The sequence below is a fragment of the Rutidosis leptorrhynchoides genome, chromosome 5 (assembly GCF_046630445.1).
Source record: "Rutidosis leptorrhynchoides isolate AG116_Rl617_1_P2 chromosome 5, CSIRO_AGI_Rlap_v1, whole genome shotgun sequence".
NCBI classification, from domain to species: Eukaryota; Viridiplantae; Streptophyta; class Magnoliopsida; order Asterales; family Asteraceae; genus Rutidosis; species Rutidosis leptorrhynchoides.
The window spans coordinates 87,116,967-87,131,387 of NC_092337.1; the positions used below are offsets into that span (position 1 = coordinate 87,116,967).

The 14,421-nt window shown below is 36.4% G+C and overlaps 1 pseudogene; it reads right to left on the reverse strand.

The window, feature by feature from the left end:
* Positions 1-13,816: 13,816 nt before the first annotated feature.
* LOC139851173 (small nucleolar RNA R71) lies at positions 13,817-13,930 on the reverse strand (annotated as a pseudogene).
* Between the last annotated feature and the right edge of the window lie 491 nt (positions 13,931-14,421).

Below are 14,421 nucleotides of genomic sequence, written 5' to 3' on the forward strand. Positions count from 1 at the left end.
ATAAGTATTTTATTAACATTATCAGTATTATAATTATCGTATTTAGTGTTATTATAATAACTATCTTTCCAAACAACTGATATACATAAAAATATATTAAGAAACATAACGTAACAAAATCAATATTTTCATATACAAAAAGAATGTTTGAGACATATATATATCATTAATATAAAAAGGATACAACTAATAAAGTTATATATATATATATATATATATATATATATATATATATATATATATATATATATATATATATATATAAAATATAATATAATATAATATAAAAAGGATGCAACTAATATAGTTATATATATATATATATATATATATATATATATGTATATATATATATATATATTTGTTCGATTACAATTATGTATATTAATAAATATACAAATGATATAGGTTCGTGAATCCGAGGCCAACCCTGCATTGTTCAGTTTCGTCGTATGAATATTTTTACTACAAAATATTGGATTGTGAGTTTCATTTGCTTCCTTTTTAAATGCTTTTGCAATATATATTTTTGGGACTGAGAATACATGCGCTTTTATAAATGTTTTACGAAATAGACACAAGTAATCGAAACTACATTATATGGTTGAATGATCGAAACTACATTATATCATCAACTTTCGATGTAATGAAAGTTTGTCTTTTAAAAATGAATGCAATGTTTGTAAAATGTATCATATAGAGGTCAAGTACCTCGCGATGTAACCAAATGTAATGTATTCGTCCTGATGGATTAGGACGGGTCCTTTCATGCATCTTCTTCATCCATTCTCGCGGTAGACATTTGTAGTATTTTCAAATCAAAGTAACTAGTCATTGAATCAAAAGTGCCACTTGCACTTTCATCAAACGAGGAACTCGTTTGAGACGACTCACGATTCCACCATACTTTCTGCAAGATTCATTCATTTTTGTCCATTTGGAGGTCAACATATCCTTTGTTCTTTTGTAAGGTGGACCACTAGAATGGTACTCATTCATAACCACGTTCCAAAACGAAGATGACTTTTGATCAATGCCTTGGTTTGGATCTTCAGAAGCCGCAATCCACGATTGAGCTAAACGTAGCTCATCTTCGGGTTCCCACAAGTACTCAGTTCGTCTTCTAGGTTGAGACGAATCGACCGCAACTTCTTTTCCTTTAGCCTTTGCTATCGACTTGCGTTTTGGTGCTTGTGGTGTTTGTTGTGTTTGTTGAACTTGTGTTTGTTGTGTTTGTGGAACTTGTGATTGTTGTTGCTGTGGAAATGATTGTTGTGAATTGGCAAAATTTGAAAAACTGAGATTAGCCTCACCACCACCACTAGCCGAACCTTGAGCCGATCCGGGTGAATAGGGTGAGAGTGGACTCCATTGTGGATGATAATATTGGTTATTTGACTTTTTTTGTTTGTGAATGAGATTTATGTTTGTGAATGAGATTTGAGTTTGTGTTTGTGTTTGTGTATGTGTTGTGTATATATATAAAGTAAAAAAGAAAAAAAACTCCAACGGCTCTTCCCAACGGTTCAATTTTTTTTTTTTTTATATATATATGTTCCAACTTCCGTCGCCACCGCGACTGACAGACAGGCGACGAGCACAAGTGACGGAATGGGGGAGTGGCCCGACTTGCGACGAGGGTCCTGACGAGGCAGGTGACCGAGCCCACTCCCACTTGTAACGACCCGTCAAAATCGCTATTGACGCGGCACGTTAATAATTGATTCCACAGTGAGGTTTTGACCTCTATATGATACGTTTTGATAAAATATTGCATTCATTAAAATAAGTGACTTTCTAAACATAGAAAGTTATAAACATGTGGGCGAGTGCTTAGGTATAAGCAAAACCCCGAAATACATAAGTCTTTAATTTACAGGTTGACATCACAGTCCAATTATTTATTACACAACGCAGTTTTATTTTGAATGCAATAAACTTTGTACAAAGCATGAGAGACTCCATGCAGGCAACAAGCACATCACAGCGGAAGCATTCTAAGGACCTGAGAATAAAACATGCTAAAAAGTCAACACGAATGTTGGTGAGTTATAGGTTTAATTGCTCGAGTCATAAACATATATAAAGATAGACCACAAGATTTCATCAAAAGTTTATCAATAGATTCTACGTAACAGAGCACCCTGGTAACTAAACTTAACGCTATAGTGATAATTACCCCATTCGTTTTAATACGCGCAAACCAACGTGTCTTAAACTCAAATAACATACGTCCGTTAAAAGGCTAGCGCTCTAGCTCGGACGGGGATGTCAAGCCCTATGGATCCATATACAATTATTCGCGCCCACCAGTCCATATCCTATGTACTGGCAGCTACTAGTTACCAAAGCTAAGGGATTTTCGGTTTAACTCAGTGTAGAATTTTGTATGTACTTGTGTCTTATTGCGTTTAAAATAAATTGCATGTATTCTCAGCCCAAAAATATTTAAAGCATTTAAAAAGGGAGACTATAACTCACAGTTCAATATTGAGACTCAATATTGTAGGCAAATTGCGTAGACGTAACGATGGTAGACGACTGTATGGTTGGCCTTGGATTCAAGAACAATACCCCGAACAATACCCAATATTTCCTTATTTTAAAACGGTTTGAAACCCGAATTAAAAATACCCTCGAATATTCTTTATTATTATTAAACTTAAAATTAAAATTATAATTATAATTATAATTATAAAATTTGCGTACATATATTTTTTTATGAAATATTTCGTCGAGCAAAACTGACCTTTTATAGTACTTTTCGATTTACTGTAGCTCATGCGATCGCATGAGTTTTCAGTGTTTTTGCCATGCGATCGCATGGCCGCCTTTTCTGTTTTTGTTTGCTAGTTCGTCGACATCAAATAGTGTTTACTGTAGCACTGTAGCACTGTAGCACTGTAGCAAAATACGGTTTCACTGTAGCAAATAGTGTTTTACTGTAGCAAATTGTGTTTTACTGTAGCAAAGTAATTTTTACTGTAGGAAAGTCGTTTTTACTTGTACATATATATATACATACATATAATTGTTCATGAATCGTCGAGAGTAGTCAAAGGTAATTGTATATATGTAACAGTTCTAAAATTTTGAGACTCAATCTAACAGACTTTGTTTAACGTGTTAAAATAATAAATCGTATAGAGAATTGGTTTAAATAAGTCAAAAATTTTCGGGTCATCACAGTACCTCCCCGTTAAAGAAAATTTCGTCCCGAAATTTTGAGTAGTACCTGTTTCATGAGCGATATCAGTGAACAAATGTGGATACTTTTGCTTCATTTGATCTTCACGTTCCCAAGTAAACTCGGGTCCTCGTCTTGCGTTCCAACGAACTCTAACTATCGGTATTTTGCTTTGTTTTAATTGTTTGACCTCACGGTCCATGATTTCAACAGGTTCTTCGACAAAATGGAGTTTATCATTAATTCGTATTTCGTCAAGAGGAATTACGACATCCTCTTCAGCTAAACATTTCTTCAAATTTGACACGTGAAATGTGTCGTGAACACTACTAAGTTCTTGCGGTAGCTTTAATCGATAAGCAACTGCTCCAATTCTTTCGGTGATTTCAAAGGGTCCTACGTATCTAGGACTTAGCTTTCCTCGTTTACCGAATCGTACAACGCCTTTCCAGGGTGACACTTTCAACATGACTTTGTCGCCCACTTGAAATTCTAGCGGTTTTCTTCTTACATCAGCATAACTCTTTTGGCGACTCATGGCCGTTTTCAATCGCTGTTGTATTTGAATGATCTTTTCGGTGGTTTCATGAATAATTTCTGGTCCAGTAAGTTGTCTTTCTCCTACTTCACTCCAACAGATAGGAGATCTGCACTTTCTACCGTAAAGTGCTTCAAATGGCGCTGCGTTGATGCTCGTATGATAGCTGTTATTGTATGAAAATTCTGCCAACGGTAAGTGTCGATCCCAACTGGTTCCAAAGTCAATCACGCATGCCCGTAACATGTCTTCTAATGTTTGTATTGTTCTTTCACTTTGACCATCTGTCTGTGGGTGATAAGCGGTGCTCATATCTAATCGAGTTCCCAATGCTTTTTGTAATGACTGCCAGAAACGTGATGTGAATCGGGTGTCGCGATCAGATATGATAGAGATGGGTACACCATGCCTGGAAACTACTTCCTTCAAATATAGGCGTGCTAATTTCTCCATACTGTCTGTCTCCTTTATTGGTAGAAAGTGAGCTGATTTAGTTAGACGATCAACTATCACCCAAATAGTATCATGACTACTTGCAGTCCTTGGCAATTTCGTAATGAAATCCATAGTTATTCTTTCCCATTTCCACTGCGGAATTTCTGGTTGTTGCAGTAATCCTGACGGCTTTTGGTGCTCAGTTTTGACCTTTGCACACGTCAAACATTTGCTTACATAAGTAGCAATTTCTGTCTTCATATTAGGCCACCAATAAAACTTCTTGAGATCGTGGTACATTTTCCCGTTTCCTGGGTGAATTGAGTACCTCGTTTTGTGTGCTTCATCTAGTACTAGTTGCCTTAGATTACCATATTTTGGTACCCATATCCTATCAGCAAAATACAGGGTTCCATCGGCTTTTACCTCAAGCTGTTTTTCTAACCCTCTGCTCATTTCGCCTTTTTCATTTTCTTCTTTTAAAGCTTCTAACTGTGTTGCTTGAATTTGCTTTGTGAGATCGGTACGAATTGTAATATTCAAAGCTCGGACTCTAAGAGGTTTTACTCTTTCTTTTCGACTTAGGGCATCAGCTACAACATTAGCCTTTCCGGGGTGGTAACGGATTTCACAATCGTAATCGTTTAACAACTCTACCCAGCGACGTTGCCTCATATTGAGTTGTTTTTGATCAAAAATATGCTGAAGACTTTTATGGTCGGTGTACACTGTACACTTGGTGCCATATAGATAGTGTCTCCATATTTTGAGTGCAAAAACTACTGCTCCAAGTTCTAAATCGTGCGTCGTATAGTTCTTTTCATGAATTTTTAGTTGTCGTGAGGCATATGCGATGACTTTTGTGCGTTGCATTAATACACATCCTAAACCTTGGCGTGAAGCATCACAATAGATCACGAAATCATCATTTCCTTCCGGTAATGACAAAATGGGTGCAGACGTTAACTTCTTCTTTAATAACTGGAATGAGGATTCCTGTTCTGTGGACCAATCATACTTCTTTCCCTTTTGAGTCAATGTAGTTAAGGGTTTGGCGATTCTAGAGAAATCTTGAATGAATCTTCGGTAGTAACCAGCAAGACCTAAGAATTGGCGAATTTGTGTTGGAGTCTTCGGGGTTTCCCATTTACTAATGGCTTCGATCTTGGCGGGGTCAACTTTAATTCCATGTTTACTGACAACATGGCCTAAAAATTGTACTTCTTGTAACCAGAAATCACACTTCGAAAATTTTGCGTACAATTCTTCTTTCTTGAGTATCTCTAGTACCAGTCTTAAGTGTTGCTCATGTTCTTCCTTGTTCTTCGAGTAAATCAATATGTCGTCGATAAAAATAATGACAAATTTGTCTAAATACGGTCTACAGATGCGATTCATTAGATCCATGAATACTGCTGGAGCATTAGTTAATCCAAAAGGCATGACTAGAAACTCATAGTGACCGTAACGAGTTCTGAACGCGGTTTTAGGAACATCTTCTTCCTTCACTCTCAGTTGATGATATCCGGAGCGTAGATCAATCTTAGAATAAACACTTGATCCTTGCAATTGATCAAACAAATCATCAATCCTCGGTAATGGGTACCGATTCTTGATCGTTAATTTGTTTAATTCTCGGTAATCTATGCACATTCTCATAGATCCATCCTTCTTCTTGACGAACAGAATAGGAGCACCCCAAGGTGAAAAACTAGGACGAATAAATCCACGGTCCGATAATTCTTGCAACTGGTCTTGTAATTCTTGCATTTCTGAAGGTGCAAGTCTATATGGAGATCGGGCTACAGGTGCAGCTCCTGGTATGAGATCAATCTGGAATTCTACACATCTGTGTGGAGGTAGCCCCGGTAATTCTTCTGGAAATACTCCGGGATATTCTCTTACAACCGGCATGTCATTAATGTTTCTTTCTTCAGTATCGATCTTCTTTACATGTGCCAAAATAGCATAACAACCTTTTCTTATAAGTTTCTGGGCCTTCATACAGCTGATAAAGTTCAGCTTTGAGTTGCTCTTCTCCCCATAAATCATTAATGACGTTTCATCCTTACGAGGGATGCGAATTGCTTTCTCAGCGCAAACAACTTCCGCTCTTGTTTTGGACATCCAGTCCATGCCAACGATTACGTCAAAACTTCCTAATTCTACGGGTATCAAATCGATTTTGAAGGTTTCACCAGCGAGATTCATTTCGCAACCATGGCAAATTTTATCGGCTTTTATCAGTTTACCATTAGCTAATTCAATAGTATATTTATCGTCTAGAGGTAATGATGCACATTTTAGTTTAAAACTAAAGTCTTTACACATATAACTTCTATCAGCACCCGTATCAAACATAATAGAAGCTAGTTGATTATTAACGGTAAACGTACCCGTGACAAGATTAGGATCCTCACGTGCTTTACTGGCACTAACATTAAATGCCCTCCCACGTGCGGGTTCTTTGTTCTTCTCCTTATCAGGGCATTGATTTATAAAGTGACCAGACTTCCCGCATCCAAAACATTTCTTGACATCGGTCAGTTTTGTCTTTACTTCAGAAACTGTGGCATAACAATCTTTCGCCACATGTCCTTTCTTGTTGCACTTATCACAGACCACTTGACAATAACCTGCATGATGTGTGTAACATCTTTTGCAGAACGGATGGGGTCCCTTATAGTTTGGACTTGCAGTTGCCCCATCTTGTTTACCTTTAAAAGTTTCTTGTTTCTTCAGGTGAGTACTTTTGCCCTTATAGTCTTCCCATTTCCTCTTTCCTTCAGTTGTCTTGACTTCGGTAATTGGTGCCTTAATAGAACTCTCTGTGATCTGGTCCATGAGTTGGTGTGCCATTGTCATGGCTTCCTGCATCGTATTCGGTTTGGACGATGTAACATTTCCTTTGATATTGATCGATAAACCGTCAATATACATTTCTATCTTTCGTTTCTCGTTTGGCACCAATTCGGGACACAACAAGGCTAGTTCCATGAAACGCTTTTCATAGTTATTGAGATTCGCGCCGATAACCTTCAGATTACGTAACTCAGATTCCATTTTTCTGATCTCGTTTCGAGGACAGTACTCCTCGATTAGCATCTTTTTCAGTTCTTCCCAAGAGATATCATATGCCGTATCTATTCCTTCTGCTTTAGCATAATTGTTCCACCAAGTAAGTGCACCATCTTGCAACGTGCACGAAGCATACTTTGACTTGTCTCCGTTCGCACAATTACTGATTTTGAAAACGGACTCCATCTTTTCAAACCATCGGGTTAGACCGACTGGTCCCTCGGTTCCACTAAACGTCTGTGGTTTGCATCCTTGAAAAGTTTTGTATGAGCATCCGTTTCGTGAGTTTGTGTTTACGGCTGCTGCTTTGGCTGCTGCTTCGGCTGTTGCTTTTGCTGCTTCGGTTGCAGCAATTCTTTCATTCACACGTTTCTCGACTAGTTGCTCAAACTCAGCATCCGACATTTGAGACATGTTTCTTCAATAAACACAACAGATATAATTTAATCATATAGAATATTATAGGTAAAATGAGTTGTCAATAGTTAATCGTAGCATATTAATAATATGAACCAATTATTATAAAAGCCTTTTCTTCTTATTAGCATTTTATAATTATTTCTAGGGTATTACCTACCCGTTAAGTTCATACATAATAGCTAGTACAAGGAATTAACTACTAAAATCCTAATAATATTCCACTATAAAAAATTATAGCGAGTTACTACATTATTATGTAATAATAATAATAAGAAGTAGTAATAATACAAATAATCATTCCATGCATTTATTATTAATAAATCAAAATAATACAATACCATACAATACTGATATTTTACATATGCTTATTTTACATAACAAGATAGAGTAGCACATATAAGCAATAAAATAGCGCATGGAAGATTTATGGTTGCGAGGTCGTTCATTCAGAACTATCAGAAACTTCTTCCCATTTGGTTCTCTCTGCCAATTGTTTGTGTGCACATAGTCCGACAGACATTCTGGCAGTGTATTTTATTTTTAGTTGGGGTTTTGAGGTACCCGTTACCTCAGTGGGTTTAATACAATAAGGGTGGTTACGGATCGAATGGTCCTGTTCTTTTTTAATAATTAAGGACATTTTATTATTGTGCTTGTTTTTATTATCTATAGCAAGTTGGAATTTCTCCTTAGTGATCTCTTTTATTTCATTAGCGAAATCCTCCTCCTTACTGATCTCGTCTGATGACGAACTGTCTGAGTCATGTGTAGGAGAATATGACGACGAACTGCAAGAATATGTACCGGTGGTCATGAACCGAAATCTGCCAGGCGTAATCGGCACAACCCGCCCGTCGGCGGTATATCTGGACCAATGTCCATATTTGTTTAAAAATGGACGATCCTCTTTTACTCCAGGGATCATGGGTCCATGCCAACGATACTGTGGCTCCGGAAAACTAAAGCTGGGTGGAGCTGGAACCTCCTCTGGGTTTACCGGGAGTTGAGATTCCCCGGCTAACACAATTTCTTCTTTAATAGGTATTTGAATGCCCTTTTCAGTTGTGGATAGAATAGATTCAGTGTCCGATTCCGAGTTGTACAAAATGATAGGATTAGAAGAAGTCATCTATCACATAATTGAAACAACAATTACGTTAGCATATAAATATATCACATATAATGTTTTTGACCAAATAATAAGCAAAAATCAGGAAAAACATATATGGTCATAGTCCAGACTCACTAATGCATCCTAACAATTACCAGTTAAACACAATAATGTAATTTCTGGTTCCCTATGACCTCAAGCTCTGATACCAACTGTAACGACCCGTCAAAATCGCTATTGACGCGGCACGTTAATAATTGATTCCACAGTGAGGTTTTGACCTCTATATGATACGTTTTGATAAAATATTGCATTCATTAAAATAAGTGACTTTCTAAACATAGAAAGTTATAAACATGTGGGCGAGTGCTTAGGTATAAGCAAAACCCCGAAATACATAAGTCTTTAATTTACAGGTTGACATCACAGTCCAATTATTTATTACACAACGCAGTTTTATTTTGAATGCAATAAACTTTGTACAAAGCATGAGAGACTCCATGCAGGCAACAAGCACATCACAGCGGAAGCATTCAAAGGACCTGAGAATAAAACATGCTAAAAAGTCAACACGAATGTTGGTGAGTTATAGGTTTAATTGCTCGAGTCATAAACATATATAAAGATAGACCACAAGATTTCATCAAAAGTTTATCAATAGATTCTACGTAACAGAGCACCCTGGTAACTAAACTTAACGCTATAGTGATAATTACCCCATTCGTTTTAATACGCGCAAACCAACGTGTCTTAAACTCAAATAACATACGTCCGTTAAAAGGCTAGCGCTCTAGCTCGGACGGGGATGTCAAGCCCTATGGATCCATATACAATTATTCGCGCCCACCAGTCCATATCCTATGTACTGGCAGCTACTAGTTACCAAAGCTAAGGGATTTTCGGTTTAACTCAGTGTAGAATTTTGTATGTACTTGTGTCTTATTGCGTTTAAAATAAATTGCATGTATTCTCAGCCCAAAAATATTTAAAGCATTTAAAAAGGGAGACTATAACTCACAGTTCAATATTGAGACTCAATATTGTAGGCAAATTGCGTAGACGTAACGATGGTAGACGACTGTATGGTTGGCCTTGGATTCAAGAACAATACCCCGAACAATACCCAATATTTCCTTATTTTAAAACGGTTTGAAACCCGAATTAAAAATACCCTCGAATATTCTTTATTATTATTAAACTTAAAATTATAATTATAATTATAATTATAATTATAAAATTTACGTACATATATTTTTTTATGAAATATTTCGTCGAGCAAAACTGACCTTTTATAGTACTTTTCGATTTACTGTAGCTCATGCGATCGCATGAGTTTTCAGTGTTTTTGCCATGCGATCGCATGGCCGCCTTTTCTGTTTTTGTTTGCTAGTTCGTCGACATCAAATAGTGTTTACTGTAGCACTGTAGCACTGTAGCAAAATACGGTTTCACTGTAGCAAATAGTGTTTTACTGTAGCAAATTGTGTTTTACTGTAGCAAAGTAATTTTTACTGTAGGAAAGTCGTTTTTACTTGTACATATATATATACATACATATAATTGTTCATGAATCGTCGAGAGTAGTCAAAGGTAATTGTATATATGTAACAGTTCTAAAATTTTGAGACTCAATCTAACAGACTTTGTTTAACGTGTTAAAATAATAAATCGTATAGAGAATTGGTTTAAATAAGTCAAAAATTTTCGGGTCATCACACACTGCTCTTAAATTTTCATATTTTCACCTAAACTTGAGGTCCGAAAAAAAAATCGAAAAAAAAAACGAAAAAATTTTTACTTCCCCCCAAAAAAGTGTTTTCCTCTTGATTATGACCCATAATGTGATTATGTACTACATTGTGTCTTTCTCATTTTTTTCGAACAACAAGCTCACATCACAACTATATACAATTATAAAATGGCTACTAATGGTGAACATAATGACGCATAAAGATATAGGCTAATGATAATTACTTGTGTAAATGTTCTGAATTGGTTAACGAGTAAGAAATATGAATCATTTATAAGAAATGTTTTAAATTTTTATATGAACCATCCTAAGATATCTTAGTGGTCGGGTGCCTGAACTTCTTATGAGAGGTTGCATGTTCAAATCTGGGGTGACCAGGAAAGATTTGGGAAATGGTCACAGACTCCGAATTGACCGCATACATCAGAATTAAAAATACTCGCCCTAACCAGAATTGAAAACCTCATAACAGAGAAAAAATCTTAACATAGCATAAAAGATAACTTGCTACTTCCAGCACGAATCACACATATCCCCATCACAAATATGGAATACTTAAGAAATTTCAACTGTTATTGATTTAGGATGTTCACCGGTGCAGGTGAAAAATATAGAACATATGAAAATTCCCTTAGAAGATATAAGGTCGGCACAAATATGGTAACTTTCATGACGACTTTATCATTGGACGAGGTGGGTTTGGTAATGTTTACAAAGCAGATCTCCACCACTTCGATTTTTGTTTGACATTCCGGTTTATTGTAATTTATCTTGGTACGAATGAGGGTCACGTTAAAATTTCTAAACCTTATAAAGTTTGAATGGTTCAACATTCGTAACCGTTTTACACCATTTTTATTTGAGTCATGGCCAACCCAATGAAATTAATCCGGATTTAATGTAACCCGTGTTGTGTTTCTTTTGACATGTTACTTAAATACATTTATTTTGATCTTAAAAAGAATAAGTGTGGATCATGAAAGTTGTAAGGATAATTGTTTGATTTAGTGCTAAGTTTTGATCCATATGATGATTTAAGGAAAATGTTTGAGGATTATGAGGATATGATTAATGGAGGAATTGTTGAAATAAGAAAATGATTGGTGATAAAGTGAGTTATGATTGAAGGTTTTAGAGGATGAAGGTTATTTGAGGTTTTGAGTGGTTAACCCATATCGTATTTACATCTTGATTTATAGTTAATTTTGCTTGTGAAAAATTGTTTGAGTTAATACCACCTAGATGTTATTGTCTTGTAGCTAAAAACAGAGTTGCTTGAGGACAAGCAAAAGCCAAGTGTGGGGGATTTGATCGTTCCTTAATTGTCACGATTAATTACATCTAATTACGCAAAATTAACGTTAAGCAAGTAAACAAGGAGATACTTTTATGAGGTTTTGTATGTTTACAGGTATTAAAGGCATTGGTGCAAAAGACGGTGCAAAATGGCGGTTTAAGTGAAAGATGTACGTGATTTGGGAAGAAAAACAAGGCTCAGCAGGATTAACAAAGGCGTAAATTACGCCATCCTGGGCGTAATTTACGCCAGCACTCAGATCCCTCTCAGAACAGAAATCGTTTGGAGCCTTAAAAATACGCTGACCAGATTTAACAAAGGCGTTAATTACGCCTGTCAGGGCGTAAATTACGCCAGTACTAAAAATCAGATTCCGGGAAAGACGAAAATTAGCTTTTGGATAAGATTTCTTAACCCCTATTTAAGGAGGTCTTTAGGGTTACGAACTTTAACTTTTCCCTACCAGTTTTTGCAGCAGAGAACACCTAAAAACACCAAAAATCTTCAATCAAATCACCATTCTTTCAAGATTCAAGTCAAGATCAAGGTTCAAAGCATCATGCAAACATCAAGGATTTCATTGATTCTCACCACCATCATGCTTGGCTAGTAATCTAATCTTTATCCTTTCCATGAACAATTGAGTTATGTATGATTTCATTCAAGATTATGTGATTTGTGATGTTTAATACTTTTGAATTATAATGTTATGAATCAAGTTGATTGTTGATTAATGCAAGTTCTATACTTTGTTATTGCAAGTTAGATTATTGTGATTTAACAGTGTGTTCTTGATCCAACTTAGTGTTAATTAGATTAGGGATAAAGACACTTTGTCTAGATTGCATAGTTTAATCTCAAGATGATAGAATTAATGAACTTAAGAAGTCTTGTCTATGAGATTTGATCAACAATTGATAAATATAATGCTTGTTTGAATGAATGCATGCTAAATTGGGATTGTGAAAGGATAAAGGCTTTAATCTCATTATTTACATTTCAATCTTTTCAATTGCACTTTTGTTTAAGTTTAAATTTAAGTAGTAATCAATCTAAGTAGTTTTATAGTTAAGTTAGTTAATCACAAACAACAAACTCTGGAAATTGCTTGCTTGTTGACCATAACTTCCCGTAGAACGAATCCTGCTTACCCTAGCTAAGTTAGAGTAATTAGGCTATTTTTGATCGACCCTTCGACATCGATCAAATTTTGGCGCCGCTGCCGGGGAGGTGTGCGCTTGATTTGCAAGCTCTTATTTTATCTGCTTTCTTGCTAAACTAAAAAAAAAAAAAAAACCATAAAAATCATAAAACCAATAAAAAATCCAAAAATATTGTTTTGTTTATTCTTATTTTTGTCAGTTTTACGCTCGGTGTTCTTGTTTTTGTTGCATTTCAGGTTAGTGTATGCAAACTCGGAGGTTGGGAGACAAAAATCTAAAACCTTTAGACCCGGAAATCGAGAAATTAGCAAAAGCTAATCGAAAAGCTTCAAGAATTCTTAAGGGTTCAACAGTGGCTTCAGCATCAAGTCAAGCACAGTTAGAGTCACATACGATTGTTCCACCAAACTCTCCTAAGTCAGATTCCGATACTGAAGAGGAAGTTTTTGAGCAACGAGACGATATGGCTGACCGACCAAGAGGAGTAGACACCTACTACCAACCGGGTGATTTCGAGGATCATTCACCCATTGTTTATCCTGCACAGGCAGGAGGAAACAACCGACGGTTTGAGGTCCGACCTCAACTTATTTCAATCTTGCCAACCTACCGAGGTTTGGCTAATGAGGAACCATACGAACACATTACGGAGTTTAACGAGATTTGTGCTACTAATCAGGTAAACGGTTTCACTGATGATGAGGTACGTCTCCGATTATTTCCTTACTCACTTAAGGAAAAGGCAAAAAGATGGTTTCTCTCCTTGCCCGCCCGTAGTATTAATACTTGGGCGGAAATGAAAAAACGGTTTTTTGAAGAGTTCTATCCCATAAGTAAAACTTCAGATATGCGTATGCAAATTAAATCCTTTAAACAGTTACCAGGTGAATTATTTCATGAAGCGTATGAACGTCTGAAGGAGTTACTTAGGGCTTGTCCACATCATGAGATACCTAGGTGGGAATTGGTTAAAGTTTTCTATGATAGTCTAGATTCCCAAAACAGGCAGTTTATTTTGGCCGCTAGTGGGGGGGGCATTTTTAACTCGACCTAGTGAGGAAGAGTGGACCTTCTTTGAACAGTTAAGCAAGGGTTCAAAGACCCAAGCTTCGGTTAGTCGTAAGCAACCTAGTACATCCCGAGTAAACCATGTTTCCGACTCGGGAAGTTCATCTAGGAATTTAGAGCAAGAATTGGATGACTTAAAAATGCTTATATTTAACAGCCCAAACCAGGGTCTTGCTTGTAATGTTTCGCAGGTACAGGAAGTGTGTGAGATTTGTGGAGATCCTTCTCATTATGCATACGGATGCAGAAATGGGATCCCACCGGTAAATTAACAACTGGTGGAAGAACAAGTTAACGAGGTTCAGGGAAGGCGGTTTGATCCATACTCTAACACATATAACCCAGGTTGGAGAAATCATCCAAATTTTAGTTGG